Here is a 21579-nt window from a genome sequence, read left to right as displayed (position 1 = left end):
TGAAAATTATTGAAAAGTTATACCTACATTGTAATCAATTTGCTTTATTTGTTTATTTATTTTTAATGCAATTGTGCTTTCCACATCAGTCGATTATGGCTCAATAATGCTACATGGCAGAACTCCTCAAAACTGACTGACTTAAAACAGCTGTCATTGTTCTGTCTCACACATCTGCAGTTCACCTGTGGCATCAGGTCATCTTGGCTAGACTTACTTGGGAGCCCTGCTTTATGCTGGGGGGGCAATTGGCCTTGGCTCCTCCATATGCATTGGCCTCACATCTGCTCTATGTGAGGACATTCTGAGACCCAAGTTGAAGGGAAAACTTTTCCCAGGGCCAAGACAGACTCACAAGTGTCCTACTGCACAAGCATAATTCACACCTTAATTCACATCACGTTTGTTAGTATCCCACTGGTAAAGCAAGCCATGTTGCCAACCCAACATAACAGAGCAGGGAAGTACGCTTCTATGAAGGTGAGGACAGCAGTGAATATCTTTAAACAGCATTCTAATCTACTATGTGACTTTGAAAACTATGTAATAGATCAATTAAATTTTGAACATTTAAAAATATGTTGATAGCTATTAGTATGATTTTAATATTAACCCCTAATTTTTAAATAATCATTATCTCATAAATGTTCACAACAGTCCTTCCAGGCAAGTGATGTAAGATTGTGCACATGTTCTCCACAATATTTGGTAAAATTCAGACATAAATCTTTGGATCTATATTAGCCTGCTTGGGCTCCCATAACAAAACACCACAGCCTGGGGTGCTTAAAAAACAAAGATTTATTTTTTCACAGTTCTGGAGGCTGGAGGTCCAAGATCAGGGGATTGGCAGAGTTGGTTTCTTCTAGGGCTTCCCTTCTTGGTTTACAGATGGCCACCTTCTTGCTGTGTCTTCACATGGTCATCCCTGTGTGCATGTGTGTCTAGTGTGTCTCTGTGTGTACTTGAATTGCTTCTTCTTATGCAGATACCAGTCATATTGGATTAGGGCCCACTGTAAAAACAAAGCAAAACACAACTTAATTTTAACTTAATCATGTCTGTAAAGAACGTATTTCCAAATACAGTTACATTTATTTATTTGAGAAAGAGAGAGAGAGAGAGCACAAGCAGGGGAAGAGGCAGGAGCTTGACATGGGGCTGATTCCCAGGACCCTGGGATCATGACCTGAGCTGAAGGCAGATGCTTAACTGAGCCACCCAGGCAATCCACAAAAGGATTTTTAAAAAATATCTTTAAGATGTTAGGAAACTCAAAAGATTGATCATTTCTGTTTAATGTTAAAATGAGAAATAAAGGAAAGGTACATATCCCAAGGGTCAGAGCAGTAGAGTGAGAAGAGCAATGATGGTGCTGAGATTGGGATTCAGAACCGTGCGTCCGTCCAAATTCTATCACTAATTAGCAGATTTGTGTGGGCTCAAGTAACGATAATCAGATTTTTTAAAAGTATAAATGCCAGTAAAAGTGACCTGGAAAAAAAATGGGGTATTTAAGCACAGACATTTGTGTCTGCTATCCGTTAGAAGAAGGTCTTAATAATTAGGGAAGTTACTTAAATGTCTTCTTTGAGACAGGCTATTTCACAACCAATAATTCTTTTCAAGGTTTATTAATCTAGTTTTTCCTAGTTTCCAAGGATCTCTGAGCAATATGATCAGTGTTTGCAAATTTTTAAACAAAAGGAATAAACACGAAGTAAAATAGTATTGCTTTCGGTTTTTTTCATTATTTAGGGTAATATATATATTTTTTTCTTTTTGAGCTGTGTTTCACTTATTATCCCTTTTCTGAATTTAATGTTTTAAGTGTGTAACCGAATCAGTTCATGTTCATGCAGTGATCTCTAGGGTCAAGGTAAAATGTCCACCATGCAATGTATGTCTAGCTCTCTGTCGTTTTGAATTTCTTCCAAGATTTTGCATATTTTCAAATTTAACCTCTGTATTAAAGCTGTAGGTTTCCTCTCTCATTTGCTTTTTCTGAGTAGGAAATTGGTTCCCAAACCTCTTCTGTACACAAGTCACAAAAATGGTAGGTGTTTTCTCCATATGTCCATCCTTCCTTTTCTTCCTTCCTTTCTCTTTCTCCCTTTCTCTCACTTTGTTTTTTTGTTTCTTTCTTCATTCTTTTCGGTCTCTATACATTTTAACAGATAAGAGGCCTGTGAAATGTTGGGAGGCAGATAAAGGAATAAAGAAATTTGAGATCAGAAATTAGACATTAATATTACTGCTTACTGAGCTTATTTGCTAAAGAATTAAACATGGCATAACTTTCTTCTTTTGTCATAATCCTATCTGAAAGGAATAGCTGAAAGAAACATCCTGGAAAGCCAATTCAGTGTAATATTTTAGATACTTGGGAGTCAACATTAAATATTTTAGCAAATGATTTAAAATATAATTCACCTAAAGTAACCCTGGTTTAAAAACTTTTTTGGGGAATTATAATAATGAACCATATTTATTTTTTCTCTTTCTCTTTCAGGGATTTCTTATTAGAGTTTAGAAAGTTAAATCTTAAACTATAAGAAGATAAAATAAGTCCAGCTTTGTCAAACATTTGATCTTGAGATAATAAATTAGAGGTGCCTTCCTTATAGTGTGGCCTCCTTCCCATGTGTTTCATATTCTCGTCTCAGTGTTATATCATCTATTCAAATATCATCTATTCAAAATAAAGCAAAACCAAAACTGCAGGTAGAGGAAAGAAATGTATTTAGGTATACATTTGTATACCACTCATCGAGACATAAATATCCTAAATGCTAAATTTTTTGCTTGTTTGATATGTCTACAAATAACTAGTATATATTCTGGGCCTTAATTGATTATTAAAGGACCTGTTGTCAGTTTGAAACTTTCCTGTTTCTATTCTTTCTTTAATGATGGCTCTACTGTGTCCAAGACTGTACAGATTTATAACTCAGACCCAGAAAGTCTGAGAGGAAAAATTTGGATGAAGATACCATGAATCAGTCCTACATACTTCCTTCTTTTTAGCCTAAAACAAACAAAATGGAAAGAAAAAAGAAAGAAACAAATTAGTCTAGCAATTGAAGATAATTGGTTTGTTTCAGAATTAGAGTAATTAATCCTAGCTTCCATAAAAGATAGAAAAAAAATTCTCTTGGCTTATATAAGAAAGACTTAGTTATTGCTTACACAGCCTGACACAAGTCATGTGGCCTTTCTGGGTCACTTTTATGTAGCAATGACTTCAGATGCTAGAAGTCTTTCATTTTATTGCTCCATTGTCCTAGGACTCACTGATTCCCTACTTCAGGGTGACTGGGGAGCCAAAAAGATCCATTAGGCTCTTCAGGATGTTTTAAGTTTCAGGCCTGAAAGTAATATAATCCTTTCCCCAAAATTTTCTTGGGAAGATGTCAGTCACAGGGCCTAATTATTTGCAAGAGAGTCTGATAAGTGAAAAGAAGCACATACTTTGGTACAGTCATAATCTCTGCCAGTTTGGGGAAGTAAGAAAGCAACAAACGTGTAATGGAGATTGAGGTCAAAAAAGATCAACAGTAAGTATGTACAAAGTGCTTTAATATATCAATAGAGGCAGGAATGACTGAGTTTAGGGCTAAGAAGAATCTTATATTCAACTAAACCAAATTCCTTATATAAATGAGTAAATGGATGTCCATTCATTCATTTCTTCTTTCTTCCACTTAGCATTCATTTACTAAATGCTTTGTGTATGTCAGGCTAGGCTCTCTGTTTATGTATTGGGAATGAGATACCATTTCTGCTTTAAAGAAGTTCAGAGACTTTGGAGAATATCACTAATAATGCACTAAAAAGTGTATGTGCTGGGTGCTGTGGGAGCATAAAAGAAAGAGCACCACACTCTACATGAAGATTAGGATTCGAGACCTTGGAACTAAAAGAAGCAAGTTCATACAGAGTCCGTAGGAAAACTCAGACCAACAGATTTGGATTGGGCAAGGGAGGAGGAAATACAGGTAAAGCAAATCCCATTTTAAGTTGTAAGTGAAACTGGAATAATCAGAGAAAGGCACATCTTTCACAAAGGTTACTCTGAATCAGATGAAGTGATTTGATTAAGCTCCAGGATTCAGTTTGTAACCTGGAATTCGGTGGTAGTCTCTAGAGTTCCAGCCCATTTCTCCTTCTTCTTGGAAAGATATATTGTAGGTAGGTTAAAAGCCTTGGCTGTGAAACTGGTATAAATTCTGTGTTCCAGTTTTAACTGTGTAAATGAGTTATTTGTTGAGCTTTTATTTTTCTCATCTAAAAAATGAGCATAATATATATATATATTATATGTATATAATATATATAAGCTCAACAACTCATTTACATAGTTAAAACTGGAACTATGTAAGTTAGATTAGTTCTTGGTTTGCAATAATCATTCAATAAACATTTGCATACATTAATATTACTACCTGCTTAAGTGTATAAGATATTGACTATAAGGCCTCAATGATTTAAAGACTAATTCACTGATTCATTAGTTCATTAAAACTCATTACATGGAAAGCTGAAGCCAGTCATATTACATTGGATTGTGTGGTTTATTGGTTAAAACAGCTTTGGTTGTTTAGTCCCATGGTTGCTTTGACAGTTTGTCCAAATGATCAAAACATTTTAAAGCTATTAAGTAGAAGGTACTATATTTGCCATAAATATCATGACATGGAACATTTAAAAAACATTTATTGAGATTTAGGAGTAGAAAAGCAGTATCTTTTTCTTAGTAATCCTGATTTAAGAATATGTTAAAAATCCATTGTTTGGTTACACCAGGGTCTCTTTATAGATTGTGGCATACAGGTTATTAAAGAAGAGTCATGAGAGGCAATTCTAGAAGTGAAACAGCAGTGGGACATCATCATTACATTACATTACAAGTTGCAGTGAACTCATAAGAAGTGGAAATCTGTAGGAAGAAGATGATTCATAGATAGCCAGACAAATTTGATTCTGAATTCCGACTGTGCTATATGTTAGTTTTGTGCTCTTAGGGTTGTTATTTAGAGTTCTGTACTAATTTCCTCCATTATTTTATTTTATTTTATTTGAGAGAGAGAGAGAGGAAGAGAGAGTGCATACAAGCAGGGAAGGGGGCAGAGGGAGAGAATATCCAAGCAGATTCCCACTGAGCGCAGAGTTGTATTTGGAGCCCAGTGTCACAAACCATGAGACCATGACCTGAGCTGAAACCAAGAATTGTGTGCTTAGCTGACTGAGCCAGCCAGACACCCCTAATCTTCCCCAGTTTAGGAAGAGAATTAAAAATTCATTCCATGTGGTGGTTTTGTAAAAATCAAATGAATGATTTCTACATTTGTTCTAAGTACGTATATTTAACATTATGATATCTCTAAAATTAGAATCTGTTCTACCATAGGTGGCATGCCATAGTTTAATTGGTAATGTATATTGTTCTTTCTTACGGGTGCATGAATTAATGATGTGTCTTACAATTGATGGATTTGGCCAAGTAGAAAATATGCAGTTCATCCTAGTACTTAAGGGTGACATAGGTTTTATTTTCCTTTTCTTTTTTTCTGGTTCCTCTATGTCGCAAATTATTTGGTCATATAAGAACATGTCTAAGAGCCTGTGCAAATAAAGTAAATGAACAATCAGGAGAATTACCCAGATATTTAATACTAAGAATAAAATTTTAGAAAAATTAAGCTGTGCAGAAGAGATGTTTGGATTTTAATTATGGAGACCAAAAGTCAGTTTGTATTATGTCATTATTTATATAAAGGAGATAGTAACAAATATTACCTCTTTGAGGGATGTAACAGAAACGGTAACATGTTAACATTAAAGACTCCTTGACCTTCTCAGGGAAGATTCATACTGTGCCACCATAAATGGACTTAACTTCTTTTCTCAGCTGGTGTGTGTGTGTGTGTGTGTGTGTGTGTGTGCGTGAGAGAGAGAGAGAGAGAGAGAGAGAGAGAGAGCATACATCTGTATGCCTAAATGTTATTTCCCAACACCTAAGGCATTGTATTTCCCATAATCTTAAGAGAATTCTCGAAACTATAAAGTAACTGTATTATAAGGGGAAAAGTCATCTTTCATTTTTTTTTTTTTTTAAAGATTTTATTTATTTGAGAGAGAGAATGAGATAGAGAGTATGAGAGGGGGGAGGGTCAGAGGGAGAAGCAGACTCCCCGCCGAGCAGGGAGCCCGATGTGGGTCTCAATCCCAGGACTCCAGGATCATGACCTGAGCCGAAGGCAGTCGCTTAACGAACTGAGCCACCCAGGTGCCCAAGTCATCTTTCATTTAAAGTTAAAATTAGAAGCATACTATAGTGGCATTATTTTTCCAACTCAGATGTTTTAATCAAAGAATATTTAATTTAAAGAAAATCTTTGGAAATCTAATATTTAACACAGTTGAAAGCAGAGCTGCTCACAAAAAGGAGATGGCATGATCCAATGTCATCTCATTGGTTCCTCCCTTACAACCTTTCTCGCAGGAGGGACCTAGGGGAGCTGGCTCTTTGGAACAGCCAGGGCACAGTTTGCAAACTACTTCCACAGAGTATAGGTGAGTAGAGTATGAGACTGCATGCTGTCCTGTAAATGTAGAACTCTCTATTGGAATTTGGAAACAAAGTGAGAATGGTTCTAATATTTTTTTTAATGATGATTTCATCTGTTTCTAATTTCAATAAAGATTCAGTTACTGTAAGCATTCAGAAAAAGATAAGATGTGAAAATGTTTTCAAATATTGTACCAGTTAAGAGTTATTATGGATTGTTCATTCACTATAAATTAGCTATACTCTATTTTGACAATTCAGAAGAAAATATGTTGACCCCGCAGCTCAAAAACAAAATACATAACAAAAGCACAAGACAAATCATTCATTGTTGGGCTATACTTTGATAAAGTTGATAGTACTGAAACTCTCTGCTTTTGAATTTAAGGATGGTATTAATTCTTTGAAACTTTGAAGGCAATAACCATTTTACACTGAATAGACAGTGATATTCTCTCTAAAGTATTAGCTACAGTTACTCAATATCCAGTATACTTTAAAAAAATACTGCTTTATTTTAGTGGTGAGATTTATTTGTAAAACAATAACCAATACACATTAAACTCTAGTAGAAACATTTTTTATGGATTTTTATTTTGTATTGGTATATGCCATGCTACACTACACACAATTGCTTATTTTTGTTTTGTCTGCAATTTGTGATTACTAACAGAATATCATCTTGTAACTTATCACATAGGTGTTTACTAACATTATTCAATATCTACCTTTCATGTGTAAAAGAATGTGTTTCTAAACAGCTCTTTGTTAACACTAAGCACAAAAATAACATAAAAGAAACTGTTAGAAACTGGATTAGCAATAGCCAGAATAATGAAAAATTTTTTTTAAAGATTTTATTTATTTATTCATGAAAGAGAGAGAGAGAGAGAGGCAGAGGGAGAAGCAGGCTCCCAAGGAGCAGGGAACCCAATGCGGGACTCGATCCCAGGACCCTGGGATCATGACCCGAGCCGAAGGCAGACACTTAACCATCTGAGCCACCCAGGCGCCCAATAGTGAAAATTTTTAAAATTTGTATAATGCATATGATTCAGAATGTTTTATGAAAATCAAATGTAAAGCATTGATTTTTTTTAAAGTAATGTTTGATCTATATCAAAATATGTGGTATACATACACACATAGGAACATATATAAATAAATGTAAAATAATTCAAAACTAGATACACCATCTGGAGATATTTTAATTGCAAAATTAGCTGATTTCCTATCACCTTTCTGTTTAGAATAAAAGCAATTTTTTCCTTTTATTCAAATATATGGCATAAAACATTGTGTAACAATTGTTTTGATTTCTTTATATATTGTAATACAATTGTGATTGTAGCATTAGCACTTTCTCATGGCACATAATTATCATTTCTTATCTTAGTGGAAAAAATTCAGATCTCATCTCTTAGCAAGTTTGATGATTATAATACAATATTATTGTCTATTTTTACTGTACTGTGCATTAGATCTCCAGAACTTATTTATCTACTAGTTGTAATTTGTACCGTGAAACAACATCTCTCCTATTCTTCCACCCCTCCCACCCCCTGCTAACCACGGTTTTACTCTGTTTTTACAAGTTTGCATATTTTAGGTTTCACATTTAAGTGATATCATACAGTATTTGTCTTTGTCTGATTTATCTCACTTAGCATGATGTCTCCAGGGTCATTCCATGTTGTCATAAATGGCAGAATTTTCCTTCTTTCTCACGGCTGAATAATATCATACACACACACACGGGGCCCCTGCTTGGCTCAATCAGTTAAGCATCAGGTTCTTGGTTTAGGCTCAGATCATGGTTTCAGGGTCTTGAGATCAAGCACCTTGGCTGGCTCTGTGCTCAGCGGGGAGTCTGCTTGAGATTCTCTCCCCTGCGTGCACGCACTCTTTCTCTCCTCTCTCTTAAATAAATAATAAATAAATAAATATAACTTTTAAAAATATTATACATACACATTTTCTTTATCCATTCATACTTTGATAAACACTTATCTTGTTTCCATTTCTTGGCTATTGTGAAAAATGCTGCAATAAACATGGGAGTGAAGATGTCTCTTTCAGATAGTGATTTCATTTCCTTCATATATATACCCAGAAGTGGGATTGCTGAATTATATGATAGTTCTTCCTTTCACTTTTTTATTAGTAAAAGTAAATAAGTAACATGTGCATGCACATACTATATAGTGAAAGAAATAATTTTTTTTTCTTAATCTTAGAAATTCTCGGATATATGATGATAGGAGGCTGTGGGTAACAGAGTTAGTAATATGTTTCTGTATTATATTATTAGTGAAAACTTATTTATAAAAATTATGTGAAATAAAAGTAACATCTTTACATTTACTACTGTTAAATTTACTACTATTAAAATCAATAATTTAAGTATTTACATGCATATTTACATATACATAAATAAGGCAGAGACACAAGAGAAAGGCATTAACAATTTAGAAAGAACAACTATGCATACACATGCATATTCAACAAGCATTTTTTAAAATGGATTTCAGAGTTTCTAAATATAGGGATTGTTTGGGATTAGAAAAGAGGCCTTAAAATAGAATATTATAAAAGCTAAAATATATGAGGAAATATTTAGAGATTTCCCAAATAATAGGATGTGATAAAGTTGCTTTCTTCTCTTTATATCTGGTATACATTAGCAATGTGTATTCTCGCATGTTAAACATAGAAGAGTTCTTCTCCCTTCTTTGTCTTTCTAACCATTAAGCTTAAATATGAATGGTTTAATATGAAAATGTGGTTCTATATTCCCAGAGATTTTTTATTTACTTTGCTTACTATTTGGACTCTCTTAAAGAATTTAAATCTAAATAATAATTATTTATTGCTGAATACATTACTCTAAAATTAGATGAGAATTTTTTAGACACTAAAATGACAATTCTTTTATTTTTGGTAAAATGCTGTGCTATTTAAAAGATCAACATTAAAAAAAGCAACATTAATAGATTCTAAATATTGTTACTTAAACATAATGGCTTCAAATACTATTTTCCTGGATTGAAGAGCAAGGCAGCTTTTTTCTGCTGTTGAGAAATGTATTATTATCCCTACATGCTGTAAGCAATTCCTCTCCGAAGCAACCACGTTCTTGTGGAGAAGCTGACTTGAGTTAGGGCAGAACAGTCTTTGTTATACCTCATTTACTTCATTTATCTAAAAAAGTGTCAGTAGCAACTTTCTATTCTTACAGTATATGTGAAGGGGTCATTAAAATGAATTATGCTGAATTATACTGGAGAGGTCAGAGAAACATCAAGGGTTGTATGCTGCCTAACTAAATCCTGAACAAGAATAATTATGTGTTTTCCAAGTAACATCTATTGGTACATGAGATTTAGGGATTAAAAATTCACCAAATATACACGATAGTAGACTTCCAGCCTTCAGAACTGCGAGAAAATAAACTTTTTTTTTAATTTAAAGTATTTTTTTTTTTAAGATTTTATTTATTTGACAGAGACAGAGAGAGCGAGAGCAGGAATACAAGCAGGGGGAGTGGGAGAGGGAGAAGCAGGCTTCCTGCTGAGCAGGGAGCCCGATGCGGGGCTCGATCCCAGGACCCTGGGACCATGACCTGAGCTGAAGGCAGACGCTTAACGACTGAGCCACCCAGGCACCTGAGAAAATAAACTTCTGTTGCTAAAGCCACCCAGTCTATGGCATTTTGTTATGGGAGCCTGAGCAGACGAAGACAAAAGGTTGTATAGCACATGTAGACAAAAATCAGACTAATAATGAAGACAATTATTTACTCAGTTAAGAATGTACTGCTGTACAGGGAGCACATGAGCGGCCAGTGGAGCCTCTGGCGTCCCAGACTCAGCTAGAGGTGAGCAGGGCGAAGCAGGAGCCCACAGCAGAGCAGCTAGTACAGGTGGCAGCGGAGAATGAGAAGGATGAACACTGGCTCAACTATAAGCCCCCTGACCAGAAGCGCATCCAGGAGATCCAGGAGCTGGGCAAGGATGATGAGAGTCTGCGCAAGAACAAAGACACCCTGTTGGGCCGTGTGGCACTGTCTGCTGACTCCAACGCCCCCTGTGTTGTTGTGACTTGCCTGCCCCTGGTGTGTAGCCTGGCCCTGGGTCCTCTGGAGCTGGACCTGACAGGTAACCTGAAAGAGCTTCAAGAAGCAGTCCTTGTACGGAAGTAGGGTGTGGAATACCGGAGAAAAATCTCTTTCCAGTGAACCGGGAAACTGTGTCTGGTGTGAAGTACATCCAGCACATGTACAGGGAAGGCATCAAGATTGACAAGACCAACAACCTGGTGGGGAGCTATGGGACCCAGGCAGAGGAGTACAAGTTTCTGACCCTCACGGAAGAGGTGCCCAAGCATATGCTGGCTCGTGGCAGCTACAACAAGTCCTGCTTCACAGATGACAAGACTGACCACCTGTCCTGGGAGTGGAATCTTACCATCAAAAAGGAATGGAAGAAAAGAAAAAATAAAAAAGGGAATGGAGGGACTGAGTCCTGGCCTGGGAGGTGAGCAGTCGTCTTTGGACGGATGAACGGACCCGTCTGATATGCCCCACCCCTACCACCACCACACCCATCCCAATAGCTTATCAAAATGCTCACAAGTCGGCTCCCTGGCGAGCCCCACCCATCCCTTCTGGCCCTGCCTGTAGGGTCTGGTCTTCCTGCTTCTGCCTGTACAGGGGGAAGGAGTAGGAAGAGGAAACTTCCAGCACAGGCCTCCACCGCCCCTTCTGTACCCTTCAGTTTCCTCCACCTGTCCTAACCTGACCTAAGGCCCTAGCTTTTCCAAGGGAATCATGGGATTCTTAGGTCCCTGTGGGTCTTTTAATTGCCTTGAATCCTCTTTTTTCTCTTCTTCTAGGGTGAGGCCTCTTGAGGGCCAGCCACCCTCCTGCTTTCACCTGTCCTCGGTCGGTTCATCCATCGCTGTGGGTCACCATCCAACCATGATGCCTTAACATGTGGAACGTGTGCTGTGGGGGCCGACACGCACCTCTAATCCCCTTTGTCTGCATGAGCATGTGGTCTCCTCTGGTCCCTGCCCCATTTGCAATCCCTATGGCCTGGGGAGGCGTGTGGGATGCGCTGCTCTGGCTCCCCTGCCCACCAGGGACTAACCAGCCCCCTCCCCAGGCCAAGGCTGTGGGGATGGCTCCAGGGGCTCGGGGAAAGCCAAACTGTCAAAACTGAAGTACCTCCCATTCCCTTCTGGGAGTCCAGGTGTCCTCATGCCTCTGCCTTCTTTGTTCCAGTGGGCAGTACCAGAGCCCACAACCCCAGCAGACAGCCCTCACCAGTCAAAGCCAACACCTGAGCCTTACTCGTCTACCTGGGCCTGCCGGCCTGGAGTCATGTGCATGGCCTGTCAGTATTTATTGCCTCCATATGGGCTGTCCTCCTGGCCGCCTGGCCTGACACCTCTGTCCCCAGGCTCGGTGGCACCATTCCTTGGCAGGCCCTCCCCGGATCCAGCCAGGACAACTGTGGGACTAAGTGTCACAGTTGGAGCCCTCCCCTGTGCCTCCCCTCCCCTTGTCCCACCTTGCCTAGAATGCTCAGGAGCCTGACTTTGCTTCCCCTTTTCTGCCAAGAAATAAACTCCCATGAAGGGGAAAAAAAAAATAAATAAATAAAATAACCTTGCTATCTCACATGAGAATAATGGGTGGTCCAAGTGTTTATTAAGTATTTATTTACACCGGAGAACTTATAAAAGAACTAATTTAGATCAAACTAAACACACTCATGGATAAACATACTCTTTTTTTTTCTTTTTCCAAAATCTTATTTAAATTCCAGTGAACATACAGTGTAATATTAGTTTCAAGGTGTAGAATTCAAAGATTCATCAATTACATAAAACACCCAGTGTCCAGTTGGTTAAGAGTCTGTCTCTGGATCTCATCTCAGGTCTGGATATTAGGGTCCTAAGTTCAACCTAACTTGAACTTAGTTTTTTTTGTTGTTGTTTTTTTAAGATTTTATTTGTTTATTTGACAGAGAGAGCGAGCACAAGCAGGGGGAGCTGCATTGAGTTCCACCCTGGGCATAGAGCCTACTTAAAAAAAAACAAAAACATACAATACTCTGTGTTCATCATCACAAGTGTCCTCCTTAATCCCCATCACCCATTTTAGCCATCCCCTGTCCACCTCCCCTCCAGTAACCCTCAGTTTTTTCTCCATAGTTAAGAGTCTGTTTCTTTGCCTCTTCTCCCCCTCTACCTTCATTTGTTTTGTTTCTTAAATTCCACATATGAGTGAAATCGTATGGTATTTGTCTTACTCTGACTGACTTATTTCACTTAGCGTAATACTCTCTAGCTCCACCCATGTCATTGCAAATGGCAAGACTTCATTCTTTTTTTGGCTAATATCCCATTGTATGCATATAACATAATGTCTTTAGCTCTTGGGCATTTTGGGCTCTCTCCATAATGGCTGTTGTTGATAATGTTATAAACGTGGTGAGATATATATCCATCCCTTTGAATCAGTATTTTTGTATCCTTTAGGTAAATATGTAGTAGTGCAATTGCAGGATGGTAGGGTAGTTCTATTTTTAACTTTTAGAAGAACCTCCATACTGTTTTCCAGAGTGGCTGCACCAGTTTGCATTCCCACCAACAGGGTAGGAGGGTTCTCCTTTCCCCGCATCCTTGCCAACATCTATCATTTCCTGTGTTTTAATTTTAATCATTTCTGATGAGTGTGAGGAGATATCTCATTGGAGTGTTGATTTGTATTTCCCTGATAATGAGTAATGTTAAGCATCTTTTCATGTGTCTGTTAGCCATCTGTAAGTCTTGTTTGGAAAAAATGTCTATTCATGTCTTCTGCCCATTTTTAACTGGATTATTTGTTTTTGGGGGGTTGAGTTTGATAAGTTCTTTATAGATCCTGGATACTAACCCTTTATCAGATAAGTCATTTCCAAATATCGTCTCCCATTCTGTAGGTTGCCTTTTAGTTTTGTTGATCGTTTCTTTCACTATGCAGAAGGTTTTTATTTTGACGAAGTTCCAATAGATCATTTTTGCTTTTGTTTTCCTTGACTCAGGAGACACATCTAGTAAGAAGTTGCTATGGACTATGTCAAAGAGGTTACCGCCTGTGTTCTCTAGGATTTTGAAGGTTTTCTGTCTTACATGTAGGTCTTTCAACCATTTTGAATTTATTTTTGTGTATGGTGTAAGAAAGTGGTCCAGTTTCATTCTTTTACATGTTGCTGTCCAGTTTTCTGAACACCATTTGTCGGAGACTGTCTTTTTTTCCATTAGTCTTTCCTTGTTTGTTGAAGATTAGATGACCATATAGTTGTGGGATGATTTCTGGGTTTTCTTTTCTGTTCTCTTGATCTATGTGTCTGTTTTTGTGCCAGTACCATACTGTGTTGATCACTAAAGCTTTTTAATATAGCTTGAAGTTTGGAATTATGATGCTTCCAGTTTTGCTTTTCTTTTTCAAGATTGCTTTGGTTATTCAGGATCTTTTGTGGTTCCATACAAATTTTAGGATTGTTTATTCTAGATCTGTGAAAAATGCTGGTGGTATTTTGATAGGGATTACATTAAAATATAGATTGCTTTTGGTAATATGGATATTTTAATGATATTTGTTCATCTAATCCATGAGCATGGGATGTTTTTCCATTTCTTTCTGTCATCTTCAATTTCTTTCATCACCATTTTATAGTTTTCAGAGTATAGATCTTTCTCCTCTTTCGTTAGGTTTATTCCCAGATATCTTACAGTTTTTGGTGCACTTGTAAATGGGATTGATTCCTTGATTTCTCTTTCTGCTGTTTCATTAATGGTGTATAGAAATGTAACAGATTTCTGTACATTGATTTTGTATCCTATAACTTTACTAAATTTGTGTATAAGTCCTGGCAAATTTTTGGTGGAATCTTTTGGGTTTTCTATGTAGAATATCATGTCTTCTGCAAATAGTGAAAGTTTGACTTTTTTCTTGATGATTTGGATGCCTTTAATTCTTTTTGTTGTCTGATTACTGATGCTAGGCTTCCAGTACTATGTTAAATAACAGTGGTGAGAATGGACATCCCTGTCCTATTCCTGACCATAGAGGGAAAAGCTCTCAGGTTTTCCACATTGAGGATGATTTTGCTGTGGATTTTTCATATACGGCCTTTTTATGTTGAAGTGTGTTCCCTCTGTCCCTACTTTGTTGAGGATTTTTATCATGAATAGATGTGCTTTGTCATGCTTTTTCTGTATCTGTTGAGAGGATCATATGGTTCTTATCCTTTCTTTTATTGATGTGGGTGTATCATGTTGATTGATTTGTGAATATTGAACCACACTTGCAACCCAGGAATAAATACCACTTGATCATGATGAATGGCTCTTTTAATGTACTGTTGGATTTGATTTTCTAGTATTTTGTTGAGAATTTTTGCATCCAAGTTCATCAGGGATATTGGTCTGTAGTTCTCTTTTTTAGTGGAGTCTTTGGTTTTGGAATCCAGGTAATGTTAGCCTCATAGAATAAATTTGGAAGTTTTCCTTCCATTTTTGTTTTTTGGAGTAGTTTGAGAAGGATAGGTATTAACTCTTTTTAAATGTTTGGTAGAATTGCCCTGGGAAGCTATCTGGTCCTAGACTTTTGTTTTTGGGAGATTTTTGATTACTGATTCAATTTTTTTGCTGGTTGTGGGTCTGTTCAAGTTTTCTAATTCTTCCTGTTTCAGTTTTGGTAAGGTTTTTTTTTTTTTTTTTTTTTTAAGATTTTGTTTGTTTATTTGACAGAGAGAGAGAAAGCAAGCACAAGCAGGGGGAGTGGCAGGCAGAGAGAGAAGCAGGCTCCTGGCTGAGCAGAGAGCCCAACACGGGACTCCATCCAGGGCCTCTGGGATCATGACCTGAGCCAAAGGCAGATTCTTAACTGACTGAGCCACCCACGCACCCTCAATTTTGTAGTTTATATGTTTCTAGGTAATTTATAGATTTCTTTCAGATTGTCCAATTTGTTGGCATATAATTTTTCATAATATTCTCTTATAATTGTTGATATTTATGTGGTGTTGATTGTGATTTCTCCACTCTCTTTTGTGATTTTATTTATTTGCTTCCCAGCTCTTTTCTTTTGGTAAGTCTGGCTAGGGGTATATCAATTTTTTTAAAGAATTCATTCATTCATTCATTCATTCATTTATGAGAAGAAGAGTACAGAGGGAGAGTGTGAGGGAGAAGCAGACTACCTGCTAAGCAGAGAACCCAGTGTGGAGCCTCCATCCCAGGACCCTGAGATCATGACCTGAGCTGAAGGCAGACACCTAAGTGATTGAATCACCCAGGTGCCCAGGCATTTATCAAATTTCTAATTTTTTTTTTAAAGAACCAGCTCCTGGTTTCATTGATCTGGTCTGTGTTGTGTTTTGTTTTGTTTCTATTTTATTTATATACTTATTTGTTTATTTTTTATTTATTTATTTTGCTTTTAATTTTCATTATTTTCCTTCTTCTGCTGGCTTTAGGCTTTGTTGCTCTTTTTCTAGTTCTTTTAGGTGTAAGGATAGGTTCTTTATTTGAGATTTTTCTTGCTTCTTGAGGTAGGCCTGTATTGCTGCATACTTCCCTTGTGTAATCACTTTTGTTGCATCCCAAAGGTTTTAGACTGTCATGTTTCCATGTGTGTTTTTTTTTTTTTATTCATTTCTTCTTTGATTTCCTGGTTGACCCATTCATAATTTAATAACATGTTGTTTAACCTACATGCTTTTGTGGTCTTTCCAAGTTTTTCCTTGTGGTTGACTTCAAGTTTCATAGTGTTGTGGTCAGAAAATATGTATGGTATGATCTCAATCTTTTTGTACTTGTTGAGACCTGATTTGTGACCTAGTATGTGATCTATTCTGGAGAATGTCTCATATGCACTTGAAAAGAGCATTCTGCTGCTTCAGGATGAAATGTTCTGAATATATGTTAAGTCCATCTGGTTCAGTGTGTCATTCAAAGCCATTGTTTCCTTGTTGATTTTCTGCTTAGATGATCTGTCCATTGATGTAAGAGGGGTATTAAAGTCCCCTATTATTGTTATATTATCATCAAGTAGTTCCTTTATGTTATTGATTATTTTATATATTTGTGTGCCCCCATTGTTGAGGGCTTAAATGTTTACAGTTGTTAGTTCTTCTTGTTACATAGTCCTCTTTATTATGATATAATGCCCTTCTTCATCTCTTATAGTCTTTGGCTTAAAATCTAGTTCGTATAACATAAGTATGGCTACTCCAGTATTCTTTTGACTTCCATTTGCATGATAAATGTTTCTCCATCCCCTCAATTTCAATATGTGGGTGTCTTTAGGTCTAAAATGAGTTTCTTGTAGGCAGCATATAGATATGTCTTTTTTTTTGTTTGTTTGTTTTGTTTTTTGTTTTTAATCCATTCTGACATCCTGTGTCTTTTGATTGAAGCACTTAGTGCATTTTCATTCAAGGTAATTATTGATAGATAAGTATTTGATGTCATTTTATTACTTGTTTTGTTGTTTCCTAGAGATTTTCAATGTTCCTTTCTAGTCTTGGTCAGTTTTGGTCTTTCTTTCCCACTCAGTGAGTTTCTTGTAGAGCTGATTTAATGGTCAGGAACTCCGTTAGTTTTTGTTTGTCTGGGAAACTCTTTCTCCTTCTATTCTGAATAATAGTCATGCTGGATAGAGTATTCTTGGCTACAGATGTTCCCCATTCAGCATGTGGAATATATCATGCCACTTTCTTCTGGCCTCCTAAGTTTCTGTGGAGAGATCTGCTTCTAACCTTATCTGTCTTCCCCTGTAAGTTAGGGGCTTCTTTTGTCTTGCTGCTTTTAAGATTTTTTTTATCTCTATATTTCACAAATTTGACTACACTATGTCTTGGTGTTGGCCTAATTTGTTGATTTTTATGGGAGTTCTCTGTGCCTCCTGAATTTGGAAGTCTGTTTCCTTCCCCAGATTAGGGAAGTTTTCAGCTATAATTTCCTCAACTAAACCTTCTGTCCCCTTTCTCTCTCTTCTTCTTCTGAGACTCCTATGATATGAATGTTATTATGTTTCATGGAGTCACTGATTTCCCTGAATCTACTCTCATGATGCATAATTCTTCCTTCTCTATTTTGTTCAGCTTCATTATTTTCCATAATTCTGTCTTCTATGTCATTTATTCATTCTTCTGGTTCTTCCATCCTTGTGGTCATTACATCCAGTTAGTTTTGAATCTCAGTTATTACATTTTTCATTCTGACTGATTGTTTTTATCTCTTTTATCTCTGCAGTAATGGTCCCCCTAATGTTTTCCATGCTTTTCTCAAGCCCAATGAGAAGCCTTATGTTGTTGCTTTAAATTCTGTATCAGTCATATTACTTATATCTGTTTTGATTGGATCTCTGGCCATCACCTTTTCTTGTTCTTTCTTTTGGGATGAATTCATCCATCTTGCCATGTTGTCTAAGTCTCTGTCTTCTTCTCTGTGTTAGAAAAGCCTGTTATGTTTCCTGCTCCTAAGAGTGATGGCTTTATTTTAAGATTTTATTTATTTATTTGAGTGGAAGAGAAAGAGAATGAGTGGGGCAGGGAGTGAGGGGCAGAGGGAGAAGGAAAAGCAGGCTCCCCACTGAGCAGAGAGCCTGATGCAGGGCTCAATCCCAGGACTCCGGGATCATGACCTGAGCTGAAGGCAGACTCTTAACAACTGAGCCACCCAGGCACCCCAAGTAATGGCTTTATGAAGAGATCATATACTTTCCAGGGCCTGACGCTTCAGGGTGTTTCTCTGATGTGTGCCGTATGCACTCTGCTGCTATGTTTTGACTGCTCTATCCCTAAGGCCAGTTGTCTGCACAGGCTCTCCTTGCCTACAATGTGGAGTGTTTGGACCTTGGCCAGAGTATGCAAGTTTTAACTAGGTGTGTTCTGGTCTGCTTGCTAAATGAGACCTGATGCTACTTCCATTAGAACTAAAGCCCTGTTGGACGTCTGGGTGGCTCAGTTGATTAAGTGACTGCCTGTCATGATCCCGGGGTCCTAGGATGGAGTCCCACATCGGGCTCTCCCTGCTCTATGGGGAGCCTGCTTCTCCCTCTCCCTCTGCTTGCCACTCCCCCTGCTTGTGCTCTCTCTCTCTGTGTCAAATAAATAAATAAATCTTAAAAAAAAAAAAAAAGAACTAAAGCCTTGTAGAACTCTCTGATCTATAGATGTAGTGTGTGTGTGGGGTGTTCTGCTGGTCTTCTGGGGAAGGAGCCTGCTGTGCTGGTCCTTAGGCACACTTGCCCAGGAAAAGCAGTACCAGCAGAGTATAGGTGGGCAGGACTTGGTGGAAGCAGGTTAAGAAGCCAGTGTAGGCACTTTGCTGTTTACTGAAGTTGGTTTATGCTGAAGGGCAGGAGAGGGAAATGTGTCAACCAGCTCCTTTGTCCCTGGAGAGTGGTCTCTGTGCTTGCTGCTCTCAGAAAATCACTCACAGAAGAGTGAGTAATTTCCACTTATGTGTCCCAAGCATTTTTCAGATCACTGTTTTCATGCTATCTGTCTCTGGGTTTCTCGGCTACCTGGAGCAGGGCAATGTACTTTGGGCTCTATCTCAGCCAAGCCTGCTGACTTTTAAAACTCGATATTTTAGGAAACTGGTGTGGCAGGACTTGTGCTGGTCTTCTGGGGGAGGGTTTTGTTGGGCTGGGACTGATGCACGTTTCACTAATAATGGCAGTTGTGCCAGTGCACAGGGTCATGGGACTTGGAGCAAAGCAGGCTAAACAGCCAGTGTCTGGGTTTGCATCCTCAGCAGGTGTCTTTGTGCCTATGGTAAAGGGCAGAGGAGGGAAATGGCATCCACTGGCTCTTTTGTCCCTGGAGAATTATCTGTGTGAAGTCCACCTCTCACAGATGCACTCTAGGAAGAGGGCATAGTCCCTCCCTGTGTGCCTTATGTGATCCTCAGATTGTATTGTCTGCCTTCTCTCCAGGAATAGGGCTGTGCCCACAGGGCTCTGCCCCAGCCATGCACGGTGACCTCTAAAATTCCACTCTTTGAACCCCACTGCTTGCAAAAACTTATGAAAATTAGTCCTTTGTTTTCCCAGCCAGTGGCTTTGGGGAAGTGTTCTCCTTGTGTGTTCTTCTGTGTACTCCACTTTCTCTCCCCTCCCACACACTCCTGTACACAATAGGTTTATATTACAGCATAGCAAAAATAAGGTTCAGAGTAAAATGTCAGAATGTGTATTAAAATACAGTGTTCTCAATTTCTTTTTTGAGTTTATATGAACTTATAATTCTTTGTATTAATATCATTAAAGAAGAAATTCAAAATATAGAATCTTTTTGAAACTCACATTGAAATAGAGCATCAGTTTAGGGCACCTGAGTGGCTCAGTTGGTTAAGCATCTGCCTTCAGCTCAGGTCATGATCTCAGGGTCCTGGGATCGAGCCCCACATCAGGCTTCTTGCTCAGTGGGGAGCCGGCTTCTCCCTGTGCCCCTCTCCCCTCATGCTCTCTCTCTCAAATAAATAAATAAAATTTTAAAAGAAGAGAAATAAGGCATCAATTTAATTGAACCTATAAATATAGCTTAAATTCCTATTTAGAAATAATTAGGGAATATTTATTTTTAGGGGAAATTTATTTTTATACAAAAATAATAATTTCAACATCATGGAGGAATTTTTTTTTCCCAAAATAATGCATGAATTAAGCATGTTTTGTTGTGTGATTGGCTTATATGTGATATCTTGCAGGAACAGTAGGCATGAAATCAATTTATGATTAAGACATAAATTTAAAAACTTTACCCCTGGATGGCTCAGTCATTAAGCATCTGCCTTTGGCTCAGGTCGTGATCCCAGGGTCCTGGGATCGAGCCCCGCATCGGGCTCCCTGCTCTGCAGGAAGCCTGCTTCTCCCTCTCCCGCTCCCCCTGCTTGTGTTCCCTCTCTTGCTGTGTCTCTCTCTCTCAAATAAATAAACAAAAATCTTTAAAAAAAATAAAATAAAATAAAAACTTTACCAGATGAGTTGCCCTTCTCAATGGCAGCAATGTAAGGGAAAGAAGAGTGGGGGAAAAAAGTGTACGAACAATTTAGGAAATTAGAAATTAGATATAGCCATTGTGGACTCCACATATTCAAACTTTGCTCTTTGGAATAATTTTGATAAAATTCAATATAAACCTGATCAATGTGAAAGTTACAAAGTGGCCCTTTATGTAACTAGGATCCATATAATGATATACTGTAATTATGGATTGCCTAAAAGGTACAAATCCAGTAGTACTCAGTGGCCCAGCAAAGGCAGCTTCAGGTTCAGGACTGATCCAGCCCCACAGAACTCTTAATTATTAGAAATACCAAGTTACTTATTCTATGTTACCTTATATATTTAGAGAATTTTATTTATTCTCTTGAGAAATGGAGATTCCAGTTTACAGCTAATTGAGTTCTTCAGCTAATGTTCTGCAAATATATAGCATAAAAATTGTGGTTTAAAGCTAAATTTTTTTTCTTTGACTTTGGATTATGTGAGTGGGAATTATCTAATGAAATAGGATTCAGACTGACTTGAAATTACTTTAGAGTTGCTGTGCTCTAGTAGGAAGATCTCTTTTTGAGAAATTATTTCTCCCAGCAAAACCAAACAATATACATATTTATTACTCTGTTGAAGATATTTTATCCTAAAATAATCAAGTGCATTCTAACATGGCTCTTTAGGTGTTTTATGGGTGAACCACTATATGCACTTTTTTATTTCTGCATAACAACTTGCCCCCAAATTTAATAGCTTAAAAAAACACATATGTATTATTTCACAGTTTTGGGGGTCAAATTTCTGGATTCATATTAACTGAGTTCTCTACTTCAGGGTTTCTCATGGACTGCAATAAAAATGTTGGCTAGGCCAAAGTCATCTCAATGCTTAACTGAACAGGATGTTAGCAGAAATCAGTTCCTAGTAATTTGTTGGACTGATGCTG

At 37.7% G+C, this 21579-nt stretch overlaps 1 pseudogene; it reads left to right on the top strand.

The window, feature by feature from the left end:
- Positions 1 to 474: 474 nt before the first annotated feature.
- On the top strand, positions 475 to 12018 carry LOC113925589 (annotated as a pseudogene).
- The last annotated feature ends 9561 nt before the right edge of the window (positions 12019 to 21579 follow it).

Source organism: Zalophus californianus, chromosome 2, assembly GCF_009762305.2.
Source record: "Zalophus californianus isolate mZalCal1 chromosome 2, mZalCal1.pri.v2, whole genome shotgun sequence".
Lineage (NCBI taxonomy): Eukaryota > Metazoa > Chordata > Mammalia > Carnivora > Otariidae > Zalophus > Zalophus californianus.
The sequence above is the reverse complement of the archived record's forward strand: the minus strand, read 5'-3'. Positions and strand labels throughout refer to the sequence as shown.